This window comes from Callospermophilus lateralis, chromosome 5 (assembly GCF_048772815.1).
Source record: "Callospermophilus lateralis isolate mCalLat2 chromosome 5, mCalLat2.hap1, whole genome shotgun sequence".
Classification (NCBI taxonomy): Eukaryota; Metazoa; Chordata; class Mammalia; order Rodentia; family Sciuridae; genus Callospermophilus; species Callospermophilus lateralis.
Window position 1 is genome coordinate 153,629,402 of NC_135309.1, and position 19,163 is coordinate 153,648,564.

General features: G+C 40.2%; 1 protein-coding gene across 2 annotated transcripts in view; it reads right to left on the bottom strand.

Annotated features, from left to right (window-relative positions):
• The window catches only part of Trio (trio Rho guanine nucleotide exchange factor), a 338,720-nt gene that overhangs the window by 138,791 nt on the left and 180,766 nt on the right, over positions 1-19,163 (bottom strand). The window lies entirely within an intron of this gene.

Genomic DNA, 19,163 nt, shown 5'->3' on the forward strand with positions numbered 1-19,163 from the left:
GGGACTGGGATGTGACACACCCAGTCCAAGCCCCGAGGCTTGGGGTCAGAGGTCACCCTTCCCTGGGAGCCCAGGGAGTGCACACTGAAGGCAAGCCCTCACTGCTAGTGCCACTAAACACACTGCCAGGGACCTGGATGAGTAAAGACACCTGAGAACAAGAGCAGCCAAAATGACTGCAGGCCTGGTGGGAGAAGGGTATGGGCATGGCTACTTCCTGGAGGCCATTAGACCCTTCAGATCTCTAGGGAACCATTCCAGGAAACAAAACAGGCAATTAATTAAACTGAACAGGCTCTGGTGGCTTGGCAGTATTGTCTCCATGAGGACACTTCCAGCTTTCTCAGGGATGCTTCATACTGTCGGCCAGCCACCTCAGCTGCAGAAAGGTCAGGTCAAAGAGATCACCCTGCCAGTGGCTGCCACCTCTGGGCTCACAAGTCAAAACTGCTCCTGCAAAACTGCAGTTACAGAGAAACTGCTGATGTTGGGTCTTTTGTTTCCAAGCTAATCTCTTTCATAAAACAGCTCTACCGAGACATGACTGACACAGGGAAACTTCATGAATTTAAAGTGCCCCATGTAGAGAATTTTGACATGTCTACACCTCTTAAAGTTGTCTCATGCCCTTTGTTATTCTCCCTCTCAGGCAATCACTTATCTGCTTTAGCCACTACAGATTAGCTTGCATTCTGTTAAAAAAAAAAAAAAAGTATAGAAATGGAATTGCACAGTATGTATTCTTTTTTTTCTTCTTCTTGCTTCATTCATTCAGTTCCTCTGAAACTCATCCATACTACTGTGTGTACCAAAAGCTCATGATTTTTTAATTGTTACATAGCATTTCCTTATATGTACCTACCACAATTTATCTATTCATCTCTTTATGGACATTTGGATTATTTCCATTACAAAAAAAGGTACTAAAAACATTTGTGGGGCTGGGGATGTGGCTCAAGCAGTAGCGCGCTCGCCTGGCATGCGTGCGGCCCAGGTTCGATCCTCAGCACCACATACAAACAAAGATGTTGTATCCGCCGATAACTAAAAAATAAATATTAAAAATTCTCTCTCTCTCTCTCTCCTCTCCTCTCTTTAAAAAAAAAACAAGAAAAAAAAAACATTTGTATACAGTTTTTGTTAGAACTTATGCTTTTTTTTTTTTTTTTTTTTTAAGAGAGGGATCGGGGAGGGAGGGAGGGAGGGAGGAGAGAGGAGACAGAGAGAAATTTTTTAAATATTTATTTTTAGTTTTCGGTGGATATAACACCTTTATTTTATTTTTATGTGGTGCTAAGGATTGAACCCATCGTCCCAAGCATGCCAGGTGAGCACATTACTACTTGAGCCACATCCCTAGCTCAAGAACTTATGCTTTGCTTTTTTTTTTACGTAAATATCTAGGTGTAGAATGGCTGGGTCAAATGGCAGGTATTTGTTTTATTTTAAAGAAATGGACAAACATTTCCAAAATGGTGCACCGTGCTTACATTCCCACCAGCAGCGCAGAGGAGTTCTCACTCCTCTTCCTCCTCACCTGGGGTTGCTAATCTTACTTTAGCTATTCTAGATGAGTGGTATTTCTTTGTGTTTTAGAGCTACAGTTCCCTAATGACTAGTGACAGCATGTTCAGGGAAAGCTTTAAAGAGGTCTTTTATTAAGGAAAAACATCAGCTGAAAACCATCTAGTGATACTTTCAATTTGCATACAGAATCTGACTTCCATTTTTATAGAGAAAAGTTTAAAACATCAATTTTGTACTATAGATATCTTCCCATTTGCTCTAACATTTTCCACAGAAAACATTTCCAGTTGCTGTAAATCATGTTGTATGCCATTATACTGCAGTACCACAGTGGTCTTAGGCACTAGATACAATACTGTGAGATTTGGAGTAAGGCAATCTAGACTTAAGGAATGCTTTGACCAACTATAGCTCTGACCTGAGAGAACCACTCAATTTCTCTGAGACTCAGTTTGCCGGTACAAATACCACCTGGATACCACTTCAAGTAGTCAGTAAGAGAACCAAGTAGAAAAGATTGCAGCAGAAGCATCCTGTGTAAACAGCAGTGCTCTGGACATATGTTAATTATCCTCATTAGAAGGATGGAGTCGGATTAACTAAATAGACAAGATTTGATAAAAAAAAAAAAAAAAACACCCAACTTTTGGCCAATTAGTTTACTCTGAGCAATAAGTAATTTATCAAAACAAATTTGCATTATTTTATTGAAAGAGTCAAAATATTTAACCCAAAACAACCATGACAGTTTGTCTAACCAGAGGACTTTTCTACTTAAGAAGGTCCTTCCACATGCAGGGGCAGGGTGGAACAGGTGACAGGCCATACACTGAAGTTGTCTACGGGCTCCCAACAAAGAGAACCCTGGAACACATGGCCACCCACCTTTCCAAGAGGGACATTTATGAAAAAGTGGCCCTTTGCAACTGCGTTTATTCTGCTGAAAAAGGAAATGAACCACTTACTTAACTCTCGTTTTTCAAAATCTCACCTGAATGCATTTGCCTCACTGAAGCTGCTCCCAACCCTGTTACTACATACATGAACCTAGGAAAGGAAATGTCCCTGGAGCTCCCAGCTATGAATCAAGGCCACTGATGTGTTGAGCCCTCTCCCTGACAGTGGCTAGTGTCCTTCGTGCACTAATGTCCCAGGAGCTGTGTGAATCTCAGGGCTCTCAGACAAGATTTGATAAAAAAAAAAAACCCAACTTTGGGCCAATTAGGTTACTGTGGGATCTCAGCAGCCTCTCCTCAGAATTACTGTGACTTAACTCAAGGACCCGATGTGTGGGGCAGGTAGGCAGAGTGCCTGTCTGGGATGGAGAGCCTGCAATATTCTCTTCTCCAACAAATGCTACCAAAAATACCCTTTAGTTTATGACACATTTTAACAAGTCTCTCTTTTATACATGGGTAAAGAGAATATAAAAAGTGGCTTAGAACTGGCCTGGTGCATGACGTGTGGGTATGCTTCTACATAATGTCACTGCGATAGCATCGATTAATGTTTCTGCTGTAATGATAATTAGGATAAAACTCTTCCCCTAAGAAGAATGTAGGTTCTGAAGCCAAATATATGAATTCAAATCCTGACCTTAAATGGAGAGACCTGGTAGATTAAATAAGATGATACGTATAAAGAAATAAGCCACTGTTACTTTACAAGAAAAATCTTTTCATAAGAAGAAAAATCACAAAATTTTAAAATCTTCCTTTCTCTAGACAGTTTTCAGAACATATCCAGGTTCCTATTAAATGTTCAAGATATGTCACTTAACATGGTAAATTTAACACCATCACACATTTAAATCTTTTTACTCCTAAAAATAATATAGTATGAGACAAAGGTACTAGAATAGTATGTCAGATTCCATAGAAATTGCTTCCTCTCAAATCCAGGGGAAGTGTCATGAGTAGGTGGGGGGTCAAACCATTGTCCTTCCACCTGATCAAAAACAACCAGCATCCCCCCTATATGAGCCTGGGTGCTTCAATGTGTGTCCCTGGTGCAATGGGCTCACTCTACCTGGCCCACCAGTGAAACCAGAAAGGGCTAATGCTACAGAGGAGAACTCATCCTGGGATTGTAAAGTTAAGGAAAATGAAATTAAATGAGATAGAAGGAGCAAGGCTGTGTTTAAAACCATAATGCTGAATTCCTAAAAGTCCTTTGCCCCTTTAGAATTTTTGTGTCTAGTTCCACAGGAAATATTCTCACTCAACTTGGATTTAAAACATCTTAGAGAAAGGTCCTTCCTAATGTCAATTGAGGATGCACTGACACACATCATTATGCGGCATGATTCAAGTAAAGTCTATTTTAAGTTTTTAAAATGATACAGGATGCCTAAATACCCCAGAATAAAGAAATCAGGAAAAGTCTCCAAGATGCCTGCAACATTCTTAACACACATTTCCTAAGGGTGAAAAAAAAAAATGCACTTCTGTGCAAGTTGTTAATTATAATAAAATAGATATACCTTTATCCAATAGCAAGAAGAGAGTCGCACCCTGAGTGCATAGCAACCTGGTTTTCTACTATGAACCATGGGTTAAAGCTGGATGCTGTGGTGCATTCCTGTAACCCTGGTTCTGCTGAGGCAACCTGGGCAATTTAGTGAGACCATGTCTTGAAATTTTAAAAAAGATGGGAGGACAAATCACAGGCTTAGGTAATGCTGCCCCCTAGAGGCTAAAAATGTAAAGAGTGCTTGATGATCTCTCCAGTGCAGACTAATGTCCAAGGAATTCACAAGCCAGGGCAGAAGTTCTGTGGAAGTGAACTTGAACTCAGACCGGAATGCACACGTGTACAGACCTGGCTCATGGACCAGGATACAAGGGGAAGGATGGGCTGGGGACAGATATGAGGTTCTATGGAGAAAACCTCTGTGATGAAGATATGGGAAGACTCCCAGCATCACACTGAGTCTGATCCAGGTACATGCCCTTCCTCGGCCTCTTCTTCACTGGTGTCTGTGGGCCTTGCAACTCTGCTTGAAAGAAATCAGGAAAAGTCTCACCTCAAGAAGAAAAGGCCCTTTCTTCACTAATTGGAGGGGAGCCCACACCATGGAGGGCTCCTAGAGGAACCTGGGCAGGGCATCTTGAGAAAGGACAAGACTTTCAGGTGATTAAGTGGATGGTGGGATTGGAGCCCTGAGACCTGGAGGTTGCTGTAACCCCAGGTGTTCCCAGGTGGGTCAACAGCTGGCACATGTGAACACAGGCTTCAAGTTATTTAGGAGTTGGGGCACAGAAGGAGGATACAACACACCAGCTGCAGTCTTTTATCCCAAGTGTGACCCAGAGAAAATCCTTAGAGCACTCTACCTCTTCTCATCTATAAAATAGGATCATTTTACTGTCTACATCTTCACTAACTCGAAAAGCCAGTTTGAGAACCCAATGAGATTACCAGAGAGGTCTGAAAGTGGTTTCTCACACAAGAACTTGGTACACAGAAGCTGCTATCACTGGGGTCTGTCCCTCCCCACCACCCACCACCCCACTCTTGTTTTTGAAAAAGACAATCACATGGGTACCAAGTGCACTGGCAAGCTGTAAAGCAGCAAAGGACACATCATAGCCATGGCTTCCCAGAGCTTAAAAGTTAAAAGCAGAAGTGGGCAGTTTCAATGGCAACTTGCAGGTGCAATTTCAGAGGGCAACCATTATGCACATAAAATATGATTCTGTTTCAGGTACAAGACACAGGGGTAAAAAGAGAACTGTTCCTACCACGTACAGAACATTCTTCTGTCTGAAATAATGAACTGTGCTTTGGGCGCACACGCCTACTGCCTCGAATTGCAGGAGTTTGAGGAGTGCCTTTCTATTCTTGGGTGGGATAAAAGATCCCTTAATATTCTGAAAGAAAATGTATGAAGGATATATGGGGTAGGGATGGGAATAGAGGGCAAATCAAAGTCAACATCATGAAGTAATATCAATTCAAATGTATGCAACATGAGGGAACAAGGAGAAAAACCAGAAGCGTGTTCTGGGCATCTATACATGTGAGAGGAGAAAGTGCACGGACAGTCTCTTTCCTCAGTCCCGGAGGGCAGATGCCCCCAGAGATACATGAGAATAAGGTGAAGCACCTGTGATATGAAAACCTTGCCCAGCCAGGCACACAAAATGCCAAGTGACTGACACAGAGTTAACAATCAGTGTGGACCAGTGGGACTTCAACTACCCAAACATGACATCAAGCCCAGTTCTACTAATGTCAAATTTGACATTAGGGATTTTTATTTTAACTTTTTAGATTTCTTTCTGTCTCACCAACAGATTAGACACACTCTCTGTGTTGGCAACTGGGAGTGTCAAGTTTGGGAAAAGTTCCTCCTCACTCTAGGTCATCTAGAGACTGACCACTGTCCCCATGAAATAGTCTGCAGCTAGGTGAAGTGCAATTCTTCCTTGCCATGACAAGTATGCAAGTCTCTGAACATGGTGCACACTCCCACTGCTTGCCTTTTCCCTGGGCTAATATTTTATTCCTTGAGGTCTGCTGGAGCAGCATGACTTACACCTCTTCTGACACCAGCTCACTCTCCTCAGAACATGCTCTGCTCTCAAAGTGGGAACTGAAGAACTGAACAAAATACCCACAACCCAAACAGGAGCCAGAGTGCAAGCTGCTACCACTGGTGTCTGTCCCCCCCCCCCATCACCCCGCCACCCCACTCTTGTGTAAGATCATTTTCTTGATCTTACACAACAATAAGATGTGTAACGTATAAGATCATATTCTTGTTAAACACATACAGCTGCCACCTATGCAATACCCAATTCTGTTCTGATTCAAAACAGACTCGCATATTAAGATTCATGGGTGAAACTCCTATGACAGATTTTGACTTATTCCTTCTGAAATTGGTTGAGTCCTAATTCTGAAGTACGACATCTAGCAGATCCTTATCGACTATACACTCCTTCCACATCAGTCCAACCACTCACAGACTTTCTGTGTGGGTCCAGAGATCTGCCAATGACATTGGACATTTCCTCCAGCCCTGCTGACACCATCTGATAACAACTCCCGCACTGACAGTTCCATATGCAAGGGTTTTAATGCAGCAACAATTATTTCTGCTATGGCACCAATTCTGTTCTCAAAACAAAATAAATAGTTCTCAACACAACACAATGAAGTTTTCAGGATGCTCAAATTCAGATGAGCAATCTCTTTAGATGTTATGCACGCATGAAGAGGGTAGGTGGTATTAGTTCAAAGATCCCACTGAGAAGTCTTTTTCCTCAGATAGAAAGTGGCATGAGGAGATAAGCCAGTCTGTCTGCTGAACTTCAAGAAGACTGGTCCATCATCTTCCATTACCACCTTTGTTAATAAGTACAGTCCACTGTGGCTTTGGGCTAGAAACTGTTTCCTTTTTTACAAGCTGGGTATGAGTCACATCTCACTATCGGAAACACTTCTGGCATCTTCCACATGGAGAGCAGAATGGAAGAGGAGTGTCTTGGTCTTGGGCTGACATACTCAGCTGTTTCTTTTTACAGCCATTCAACAGACTCTTGAGTCATTGTCCTAACAGACCGCCCCAGTTAGCTGTCTTGTCTACAAATTTAAGTGTTGAAAGACCTGGCTAAAAGCCTACCCACTAACTCTACCATGTGCCCTGCATCCAAACAGAAACCTAGTGAAGAACAAAACAAAGTTAGCAAGCTATCAGGGGTTCATTCACTCCTTCCTCTACCCTCTACAACTCTGCCCAGGGTTAACTTCAACCTGAGAAAATGTATAAAATCTCCCGTCTTAAAAAATCACAACTATGTTTGCAGTCTCTTAAGTCTCTGTACACAGTTCCATAAAGATCAGCAGACCCAGTTTGGAGACCTAATTATCCGGTTCTTTCAATACCAGGGATCTAATCTGTCTGGAAACAGAGACCTAAATTCACTTAGACCTAAATTCACTAATTAGAGACACCTGCAATTCTCCATTCAAACTTTTTCTTACAAAACCTTTGCCCATTTTGGTCTTTTGCTTCCTCTAGACCATATGTGAAGAAGTCTTCTGGAGGACAGCAAGAAGCAAAGGGGGCAAAAGAGTGGGTGTTTTGATGCTGCCACTAGCACCAGTGGTCTCAGGCAGAAAGACCAACTGTTTCTTGATCTTCTCTTCTGAATTCTGAGCTTTTTAAAAAGGAAGAGAAGGCAAACAAATTGTAACAAAACCAAAAAAAGGCCTTGTCACTCTCTCTAAGCCTTGCTTGACTGGAGATGTGAAGCTGTCCTGGGACTCCTGGGAAGACCCTAGTTAGTAACTGCTTGTGCTCCGCCTTTCTGCCTCTCCTCTGTCCATACAAACTAAGACCATGAGGACAGTGCAGACTGCATGAGTGAAAACATGCATGGAGAGTTTGCTTCCTCTTTCAATGAATCAAAGACATGTCGTGATAAGTAATAAAACATTTAATTCATTAAGCTGAGTATCAAATTAAGAAATCAAGAATATAAAAGTGTCCTTTTATTGAAATTGAACAAGATTACATATGCACACATGGTTTCAGTTGGTCATTAGGGGACCTGTAATACTGCATTTTGCCACACTGCTTCACCTTTTATATTACCTGAAGTCCTAGATATAGCCAGCTAATTAGAGACATCTGCAACTCTCCACTCAGAGATAACCCTTCAACAAGACTATAAAATGTTGAAGTCAGTGTACAGTTATATATTTTAATCTCTATTCAACACTGAATTACAAATGAAGATAACATATCACTGACTAATTTATTCAATAATCATTGGGGTCAGTGACTACTGCATGTCAGATATATTAGAGCTTCCTGTGATTTGTTACAATAACTTCTGATTTCTCCATAGGCATAAAAATATTCTTACTTGGAAATATTGATCCAATATTACCAAATAGAAATTTCATTAATTTAAACCACACTTTAAATTAATCTATAGAAAAAAATAGTTCTACATTATTTTGACAAAAAAACTCTTTTAAATAATATCATAACATTTTTCAATGGACAACACGAATATTTTATACATGTTTATTTGGGGAAAAATAATTTGCTTTGCAGGGATGAGAAGTATTTAGTAATATATGCAAAATGACTTATGACAATATGAATGGTGAACCCATGAGTAAAGATAATCTCTAGCAGCTGACTTGGCTCTGAGGGAACAAAGCTGGAGACACAGCAGACTGTGCATCCCAGGAAGGATCTCAAGTTTATCAGGTCAGAGCAAAGTGAGTACTGAAGAATGGGGGAGAATTAAGCAGGGGAGATGTAGGTGCTTACTGTTGATCAAAGATCAGTGAGGCCAGAAGACCAAATCATACCTATGAAGTTACATCTTCGTATCTTTATCAAGTAAATTAAAATGGGGAACAGAAGTGAGAAAAAGGAGCATTTGCAGTTGCCCTAAGAAAAGCAGTATGTCAAGAGTTTTATAAGAATCTGAAGCACTGCAGAGTGACTTGGCTCAGTTCATTCAGCCAGTTAAGGAGTGCTAGGATTTGGACTAGCACTAAGGTGTCCCTCCAGATCTCGTGTGTTTTTTTTTTTTTTTTTCTTCAACCCATCAATCAACATCTACTTTATTCATTACATTTATTTTTTTTATCATTGATTTTTTTTATTGGTTGTTCAAAATATTACAAAGCTCATGATATATCATCTTTCATATATTTGACTCAATTGGGTTATGAACTCCCATTTTTACCCCAAATATAAATTGCAGAATCACATCGGTTACACATTCACGTTTTTACATAATGGCATATTAGTGACTGTTGTATTCTGCTACCTTTCCTATCCCCTACTATCCCCCCACCCCTCCCCTCCCATCTTCCCTCTCTACCTCATCTGCTGTTGTTCAATTCTCTCCCTTGTTTCCCCCCACTTTCCCCTCACAACCTCTTCTATGTAATTTTGTGTAACATTGAGGGTCTCCTACCATTTCCATATGCTTTCCCTTCTCTCTCCCTTTCTCTCCCCCCACTCGTCTTTGTTTTTAATGTTAATCTTTTCCTCATGCTCTTCCTATCTGTTCTGTTCTTAGTTGCTCTCTTTATATCAAAGAAGACATTTGGCATTTGTTTTTTAAGGATTGGCTAGCTTTGCTTAGCATAATCTGTTCTAATGCCATCCATTTCCCTGCAAATTCTATGATTTTGTCATTTTTTAGTGCTGCATAATACTCCATTGTGTATAGATGCCACATTTTTTTTTATCCATTCATCTATTGAAGGGCATCTAGGTTGGTTCCACAGACTAGCTATTGTGAATTGTGCCGCTATGATCATTGATGTGGCAGTATCCCTATAGTACGCTCTTTTAAGATCCTCAGGGAATAGTCCGAGAAGGGCGATAGCTGGGTCAAATGGTGGATCCATTCCCAGCTTTCCCAGGAATCTCCATACTGCTTTCCAAATTGGCCTCATCCATTTGCAGTCCCACCAGCAGTGTACAAGTGTACCCTTTTCCCCACATCCTTGCCAACACTTATTGTTGTTTGACTTCATAGTGGCTGCCAATCTTACTGGAGTGAGATGGTATCTTAGGGTGGTTCTAATTTGCATTTCTCTGACTGCTAGAGATGGTGAGCATTTTTTCATGTACTTATTGATTGATTGTATGTCCTCCTCTGTGAAGTGTTTGTTCAGGTCCTTGGCCCATTTGTTGATTGGGTTATTTTTTGAGTTCTTTGTATATTCTGGATATTAGAGCTCTATCTGAAGAGTGAGGGGTAAAAATTTGTTCCCAGGATGTAGGCTCTCTATTTACCTCTCTCATTGTTTCTCTTGCTGAGAAAAAACTTTTTAGTAAGTCCCATTTGTTTATTCTTGTTATTAACTCTTGGGCTATGGGCATCCTATTAAGGAATTTGGAGCCCGACCCCACAGTATGTAGATCGTAGCCAACTTTTTCTTCTATCAGACACAGTGTCTCTGATTTGATATCTAGCTCCTTGATCCATTTCGAGTTAACTTTTGTGCATGGCAAGAGAAAGGGATTCAGTTTCATTTTGTTGCAAATGGATTTCCAATTTTCCCAGCACCAATTGTTGAAGATGCTATCCCCTTCCTCCATTGCATGCTTTTAGCCCCTTTATCAAATATAAGAAAGTTGTAATTTTGTGGATTGGTTTCTGTGTCCTCTATTCTGTACCATTGGTCCACCCGCCTGTTTTGGTACCAGTACCACGCTATTTTTGTTACTATTGCTTTGTAGTACAGTTTGAACTCTGGTATCGCTATACCTCCAGATTCACACTTCCTGCTTAGAATTGCTTTTGCTATTCTGGGTCTTTTGTTTTTCCATATGAATTTCATGACTGCTTTATCTATTTCTACAAGAAATGCCGTTGGGATTTTGATTGGCATCGCATTAAACCTGTAGAGAACTTTGGGTAATATTGCCATTTTGATGATGTTAGTTCTGCCTATCCATGAACAGGGTACATTTTTCCATCTTCTAAGATCTTCTTCTATCTCTCTCTTTAGGGTTCTGTAGTTTTCATTGTATAAATCTTTCACCTCTTTTGTTACGTTGATTCCCAAGTATCTTATTTTCTTTGAGGATATTGTGAATGGAGTGGTTTTCCTCATTTCCATTTCAGAAGTTTTGTTGCTGATATACAGGAATGCCTTTGATTTATGCGTGTTGATTTTATATCCTGCCACTTTGCTGAATTCATTTATTAACTCTAGCAGTTTCTTTGTAGACCCTTTTGGGTCTGTTAAATATATTATCATGTCATCCGCAAATAGTGATAATTTAAGTTCTTCTTTTCCTATTTTTATGCCTTTAATTTCTTTTGTCTGTCTAATTGCTCTGGCTAGTATTTCAAGAACTAAATTGAATAGAAGTGGTGATAGAGGGCATCCCTGTCTTGTTCCAGATTTTAGAGGGAATGCCTTCAGTTTTTCTCCATTTAGGATGATGCTAGCCTGAGGTTTAGCATATATAGCTTTTACCATGTTGAGGTAAGTTCCTGTTATCCCTAGTTTTTCTAGTGTTTTGAACATAAAGGGATGCTGTACTTTGTTGAATGCTTTTTCTGCATCTACTGAGATGATCATATGGTTCTTGTCTTTAAGTCTATTGATGTGGTGGATTACATTTATTGATTTCCATATATTGAACAGCCTTGCATCCCAGGGATGAATCCTACTTGATCATGATGCACAATTTTTTTGATATGCTTTTGTATTTGATTCGCCAGGATTTTATTTAGAATTTTTGCATCCAAGTTCATTAGAGATATTGGTCTGTAGTTTTCTTTCTTTGAAGTGTCTTTGTCTGGTTTGGGGATCAGGGTGATGTTGGCCTCATAGAATGAATTTGGAAGAACTCCTTCTTTTTCTATTTCTTGAAATAGCTTGAAAAGTATCGGTATTAATTCTTCTTTGAAGGTTTTGTAGAACTCCGCTGTATACCCATCCGGTCCAGGGCTTTTTTTGGTTGGTAGTTTTTTGATGGCTTCTTCTATTTCTTCCTTTGTTATTGGTCTGTTTAAATTGTGTGTGTCTTCCTGACTCAATCTGGGCAGATCGTATGACTTAAGAAATTTATCGATATCTTCACTATCTTCTATTTTATTGGAATATAGGGTTTCAAAATACTTTCTAATTATCTTCTGTATTTCTGTAGTGTCTGTTGTGATATTGTCTTTTTCATCCCGTATGTTAGTAATTTGAGTTCTCTCTCTTCTTCTCTTCGTTAGCATGGCTAAGGGCCTGTCAATCTTATATTTTTTCAAAGAACCAACTTTTAGTTTTTTCAATTTTTTCAATGGTTTTTTTTTTTGTTTCAATTTCGTTGATTTCTGCTCTAATTTTAATTATTTCTTGTCTTCTACTACATTTGCTGTTGTTTTGCTCTTCCTTTTCTAGGTTTTTGAGGTGTAGTGTGAGTTCATTTATTTGTTGGTTTTTTCTTTTTTTGAGGAAAGAACTCCAAGAAATGAATTTCCCTCTTAAAACTGCTTTCATTGTGTCCCATAGATTCCGGTATGTTGTGTCTGTATTGTCATTTATCTCTAAGAATTTTTTTATCTCCTCCTTTATGTCTTCTGTAACCCATTGATCATTCAGTAACATATTGTTCATTTTCCATGTGATGTAGGATTTTTCCTTCCTTCTTTTATCATTGATTTCCAGTTTCATTCCATTATGATCAGATATGGTGCATGGTATTATCTCCATGCCTTTATATTTACTAAGAGTTGTCCTATGGCATAATATATGGTCTATCTTTGAGTAGGATCCATGTGCTACTGAGAAGAACGTGTATCCACTTGATGATGGTTGATATATTCTATATATGTCGGTTAAGTTTAGGTTATTGATTGTGCTATTGAGTTCTATAGTTTCTTTATTCAGCTTTTGTCTAGAGGATCTGTCTAATGGCAAGAGCGGTGTGTTGAAGTCACCCATAATTATTGTGTTGTAGTCTATTTGACTCTTGAACTTGAGGAGAGTTTGTTTTATGAACAGGAATTCTAAAGGTGAAATGGTTAGATTACAAAGTGTTGTGACCTTATCAAGCCATCCTAGTTTGAATGGACTAACTGGGTGGTAACTACAGGCAGGTAGGGTGTGGTTGGAGGAGGTGGGTCTCTGGTAGTACCCTGGAAAAATGCTTCTTCCCTGCAACCCCTTCCGCAGTGGCTCTGCTTCCTATCCAACATGAGGTGAGTAGTGCTCTCCCACTATACCCACCTTTTTGCTATCATGCTCTGCCTTACCTTGGGCCCAGAGCAATGGAAAGGACCACCATGGACTGAACATCTGAAACTGTCAGCCCAAATTAAATTTTCCTCCTCTAAGTTGTTCTTTCAGATATTTTGGACTCAGCAATGCAATGTTAACATAAGGGCCTTCTGAACTTAATAAGGAATGTAGTATTTCTAGAGAAAACAAATGACCAGATCTATTATTTTTTAATATTCCCACCTACAGAAGACCATTTAATTTCTTTTTCACAAGAATGTCAAGCCAGACACTACAGTCCACATAAGGACCCAGGATATGCCAGAAGTGGCAACTGAAGTCCAAAGTCAAAATCTAATGCTCAGTCACCTCAGGTTCTTAGTTTCCTGTTGATCTTATTAGCATGTGGCCATTTAATTGCTCATTTGCATTCAGATAAAAAAATCAAATGTATAAAGAGCACACACAACTCATTTAATGCACTAGGGACCGCAGCTAAAAAATTTAATGTTAAACATAAAATTATTGAGATTTGATCATACAAACTTTTCAATCTAAAATATCATATGTTGGATCTTAACCTTTCCCATTGACAAGTTTATCACATCAATTCTGCATTTCTGAGATGTTAAGAAAGCTTGAGGTTGCACATAACATTTCTCATGACAAAACATAACATGGTTCACCCAGTCTGGAAAATAATGTGGCAGTTTCTTTTAACCTGACTGCACTTACCAAAGGACTCAGCAATTGTGCTCTTAAGACACTGATCTCAGAGAAATAAGAACTTACATTAATACAAAAATTTGTACATGACTGTTCATAGCTTCTCTTTTTGTGTTAGTCCCAAACTGAAAACAACTCAAATACTCTTCAAGGGGTAAATGGTAAGACAAACTGATGTATCCATATTATGAATATTACTCAGCAAAAAAGAGGAAAGAGTTATTGAAACATGCAAGAAAAGGAATGGGACTCCAGAGCATCAAGCTGAAAAAAAAGCCAACCTCAGAAAGTTACAAATTTTGGATTCCGTTTATATGTAATATTTTTAAAATAACAAAATACTAGAGCCACAGGACAGGAGTTAATGGTGGCACAGCTCTAAGGAGGCAGCCCAAAGACATCCTCTGGTGACAGAACAATTGTTTGTGATTCTCTGTGTTGAAGGCAGTGAACTAACACAAACGCACATGTACCACACAAGTTCACATGAACCTGGTGAAACAGGAATAAAAGAGCAACTAGAGAGCAGTTTCCACTAAACACAAAGGCAGGCCTTCTTTGAGAGAGAAGGTGGGTGTGATACACAGGTTCTGAACCAGAACCAACAGTCAGCAGAACCCAGCAAAAGGCAACTAGTCTACACACAAGCATTCTGTACCTTGAGACAGTTTCTGTGTTTTTTAACCACCAAATTTCTGGGGGGCTTGTCAGCTCCACAGGAGAAGAGAAGACATCTCTGGGCCCTTTCAAAGTTCAACTGGCAAGTTCCTAGTACACTCCTGGAATATACTCATTGAGGACCAGAGGAAAAGCAGCTCAGAGAGTTCCACTGCATGCCCAGAAGTCATCCTAGCCTGGAGTGACCCAGGGCCAGGGCAAAGGCTTGCAGCTCTCCCTGCTCAGCTCAGCACTGGCTCAAAGAAACAAAGAAGAAAGTTTGCATGCTCAGCTGTGAAGCATAAAAATAAAGCCAGATTAGTATGCTGCAATACAAAAAATCTCCAGGTGGTTGGGAGGCCTTTAGTTTTTGACTTCTGAATAAAATCAAAGGTTCTCTTTTCTCAGGCATTACTCAAAACAAAAACTTGTCCCAGTTCAGGGTGTAAGTTTGCAGAAGCAGAACCAAGATTTCTTTACTTAAACCAGCAAGAATTGCAGCCCAATTCAAAGGGGAAATGATCTTTCCTAGGAAACCATGCTTCTGAGGCAAAAATCAATGCAAGGCCACTGAATCAATTCCAGAAGAACAAGCTGGTTGAGAGCTCAATGTTACCACTTGGTTGCCTCAAATAACCCACAAATTGCAAAGGTAATTATCAATTAAGTCAGGTACTAATTTTGAGGATCTACTGAATGAATATGAAAGATGAAAATAGTTATGCTATTATTATATTTGAAAATAAATATCAGTCACTAAATTTAGAAACAGACCACCTATTTCACAATTTTTCATTTCTACTGTGTCTAGGTCTAGGAGACAAAAGAGGGGAACACAAAGGTAAATGAGATATGGTCCTGGTCTCAAGGAACTCAAAGTCTATTAAGAGAAACAAACAAATGTCTAAAATGTGTGATACGCACGAGAGCAGAAGTGCTTCGTGCCTCTGGTCAATCATTCTGGTATCCCTCCTTGGATATTACAGTTGGCCTGAGAGATTTTGAAATGAATGAGTAAAAAGAGGAAGTGAAACAAACAGTGAAAAAAAATGCATTCCAAAGGAAAAGAGGACAGGTGACGCAGGACTAATTGTGAAAGGATTACAGTCAGAATTGATGTGAATAAAAGCTATAAATAACACTGAAGGGAAGAGCAAGAGAGAGAAGTAAGGGCAAAATGTAGGGGAACAACACCCTCCAAAAAATCCACATTTAGTCCAATCAACATTCCTTTTACATAAAATCATTCAGTCAACATTAAGGAAGAGACTGGTGGCAGAGGCAGGGAACATCAGTCTTAAAGTCTTTAGAAAGGAAGTAAAGCATGTCAGGATTCTTTTTAGAGGAAACAGGTCCTAGACTGCTTCCAAATTTGAACCGAGGGAAACTGAGGCTGAAATCTCTATCAACCACCTGCTGCATCTAACATCCAAGTATAAAATATCTGCTTCCTATGTGGAAAATATGGCCATTTCTTTTCCTAGGAACAAGTGTTTTCTCTTCCGTCTGCCGGAGAAGCACAGGCAAAGTCAATATCTGCATCTAGACTGCGAACCACCAACCTTCAAGGTGGGTTTAGCTCAGAGACCACTGAGCTAAACCTGAGCAGATACTGCCTTGACCAGGAACTTTTTAGAATGAGTTGTGAAGAGATCACCTCATTGGAGAGCCAGAATCAGTACAAGAGTTGATGCCCACACTCAGGGGAGGGAGGAAGCAGCAGGGTAGGGGACTTCGGTGTCTGGGGACTTTGACAAGTGACTCTGAAAGGCTCCATGAACTTGCCTCAAGGAAAGATAAGCTTTTACCCCCACCTTTCCTATGTAGGAAATTTTAAATTGTACCATCTACTTGAGAAGAAGAACTGATTCATACAACTTCTCTCTTTTGGCAATTTCACATTCATTTGATATGTTAATATGTTTAGTGATTTTACATAAACACCTATCAACAACAATCAAGAGCAGCACAATTTCCTCCTCTTGGCCCTTGTCTCATTTTAATTTCATTTTAAACTCATTAAACTTGTTCTAAACTTCTGTGGGTTTTCAGTCAACAGCCTGTTTCAAAACACAACTACTGAAGAAATCATTCTTTCATAAAACCTATCAAGTATTCCTGGGACTTTTAGGGTTTTTGAACAGCACAGAGACGGATTACTAAAGAAATTTTGGAGCTGGTCAGGAGAAGACAAATCCCCTAAGAAAATGGCTGGGGCTTAGATGAAGTATGAGTATATGGAGGAGAAGAATCTGGCCGCTTTCCAAGTCTGTGGGCCAGGGTTCCTGAAGCTGCACCCCTGGCTTGTCTGGGCACACTGTGTCCTGCTATACATGGCACAACTGGCCCACAAAATCCTTCTTTGGCCCTAGGTCACTTTTAATGAATGCTTTCGAGAAGAAACAATCAGGGTAAACATGCCAGATTCTCTTCTTCTATGACGTCCCTTCATACAAAAAGAAAGGAACAAGCACTGAAAACTCTCCAACGGTGAAATCAAACCTCTTCATCCATAAGATAAATTTTTAAGATCTCCTTAGTCTGCAGAGTCATTCATACTAGAAGTTCCTAGAGCATTAAGCCAATGAAAACAAAAGGTATTTCCACTTCTAAATAATTACCAGGCTCAGTGACAACAAAGACTCCCTGGTCTGCTGCCTGGAATGCTTTTATTATGCTGCCGATGATATAAAAACCAATGAATCCAAACTGCACCTCTGCAAGAACAGCTTCTGAAAACCTCTTTCCTCCCAAAGGTCCCTCAGTGTCTGCTTTGTGAAACCACCGAGGGAGTAGACACAGTGGTAAAAAATCACAAATATTACCTCATGAAAAGACTTCCTGTCCTAAAAAGAACTTATATCCATACTTGGACTGCTAAATTGATGAAAAATATTGCAAGTACCATGTGTTACAGGTGGGAGGCCTCCTGCCTCCTGTTTCTTTATCAGCTCCCTATGAAAACTATTGCTGGGGCCTCTCCCACAACATCTATGTCACCCACAGCAACAGCACCTCCCAGGACCCAAATGAGGAACTGGTGATTGAACACCTACCCAGAACTCTTAACCTGAGGTGGTCCAGGCTGTGCAGTGCTCCTGGCCTGTTTCTTGCCTCTGTCACTACTTAGTAAAGTAAAGCACAATCTGCTTTCATACACAGATCACCTTTAGCTCTCTTCCTCCTTCTCAGGGAGGTTGTAAATATGCATAAGATAAAGACAAGTGAACATACCAACACTAGTGGGAAAGAAAGATAAGATATAATCCCAAGACACCAAGACATTGTTTGTACAGAGCTTGAGGTACAGGGAAGAACAACTAACTGTGCCTGGGGAAGAGGAGGCAGCACATCCCAGCCTTAGAGTTTTTGAAATGTCATGAGTTCAGGGCACTGCACTGTGGGGGAGAGGCCCTAAAGAGAAGCACATAGCCCAAGACAGTCAGGAGAAGTATGGCTCAGACTGAAGACTTAGAGGCACTGGCTGATCCCAGATAGAACAAGAGTTACTGATGGCTCAAGAGCAGGGGACAACCTCATCAGATATGTGTTCCAGAAAAACAACTGACAGAGGCAGGGGAGCAGGTGGTGGTTTAGCTCTAACAGAGCTGAGTCAGGAACTGGACTTAGTGATCCTGAATCCACACAAGAAACCACCCTGGAAGAACGCTCACTTATCATTGAAGGTGGACTTAACAAGAATGCCCACTAGTATCTGGGGAACAGCTTTTAACACCTCCCTGTGCTCATAGTCTGGACCTGCCTTCTTCTTCTTGCTGGTCTAGTGCTGTCTCCTTGGAATAAAAAGCCTCTTTGTAAACAGTTTAAAGTCTTTAAAATATGTGTGTGTGTGTGTACACACACAGTTTAAAGTCTTTTAATATGTGTGTGTGTGTGTGTGTGTGTGTGTATGTATGTATGTATATATATCTGCAGATGGACACAATACCTTTATTTTATTTATTTATTTTTACGTGGTGCTGAGGATCAAATCCAGTGCCTCATACATGCTAGGCGAGTGCTCTACCACCAAGCTACAACCTCAGCCCTGAAGTCTTTTTTAATTACAGCATTATTAAGAGAGAAAAAGAAGTTAGCTATGCTGGTTTTCTATTCTGATGACTGTCTCCGACTATCAAGTCCCAGCCCCTTTGCAGAAAGGACTGAGTACCACCCACCAGCCTAGGCCAGGTAGAAGCACAAACTCTTGGGGTCTCAGCAATTGGCCAAATATACCTGCTACATGGCCTCAAAGGGTTTCAGAGGGAACAGAGCATGGTCTTTCCAGAGCCAAAATGTCCAAGTTATACATAACCTCACTGCAGATAAACTGCCCAACATCCCAAATCGGCATGGAGTTTTTTCCTTTAAATAATTTTACTTGTCTCTGAACTTAGATACCTTTTTGAATAAGGCAAGTCGGATCCTGCCCTCTTTCAGAGGTTTTTTCTTCCTAGATCCTTCCTTCTTATCCTATAATCATAAGCTTCCATGTGCTTAATCACAAATTACCCAGAAGCACCCTTTAATAAACTTCCAAT